Source organism: Penaeus monodon, chromosome 22 (genome assembly GCF_015228065.2).
Source record: "Penaeus monodon isolate SGIC_2016 chromosome 22, NSTDA_Pmon_1, whole genome shotgun sequence".
Lineage (NCBI taxonomy): Eukaryota > Metazoa > Arthropoda > Malacostraca > Decapoda > Penaeidae > Penaeus > Penaeus monodon.
Window position 1 is genome coordinate 16,914,564 of NC_051407.1, and position 509 is coordinate 16,915,072.

General features: G+C 32.6%; 1 protein-coding gene across 3 annotated transcripts in view; it reads left to right on the forward strand.

Annotated features, from left to right (window-relative positions):
- Positions 1–509, forward strand: part of LOC119586962 (adenosine kinase 1-like) — a 36,821-nt gene that overhangs the window by 12,739 nt on the left and 23,573 nt on the right. The window lies entirely within an intron of this gene.

Here is a 509-nt window from a genome sequence, read left to right on the forward strand (position 1 = left end):
CACAATACTTGTAATGAAACATTTCTCCAGATTAGAAGAATATGTTTTGTGTTTCCTCTCAGTTATTCATTTTTCTACTGGTGTTCCCAAAGAGAACAAAGTAGAGAACGAGGCACAAATTGAACAAAGAAAATTATTTTTGGGGTAACTTATATAAAAGATGTACATTCTTGGTATATTACATAGATCACATGGCAGTTGCGTCTTTACAGTTTTGTGCAAGCATGAGTTCAGGTTAATACCAAGGATTAAAAACGCTTGAAATGTGATGTCTGATGCTCGTATTTTTGCTTCACCTTTCGGAAGTAGTGTTATTAAATTGGATAATTTATGTATGATATTTTTTTTTCTTTTTTAGATCTACCAAAGCTGCCAGATTAATAGGCCTAACAAATACAGTGATGTGTTTAACTCTGTTTTGAAAGAGAAAATGCTACTAAAGGCTATAGGTATCAGATTTTGACATGTCGGTATTTCGTGATCATTTAGGTTTTGCTCCTTTTCTATGT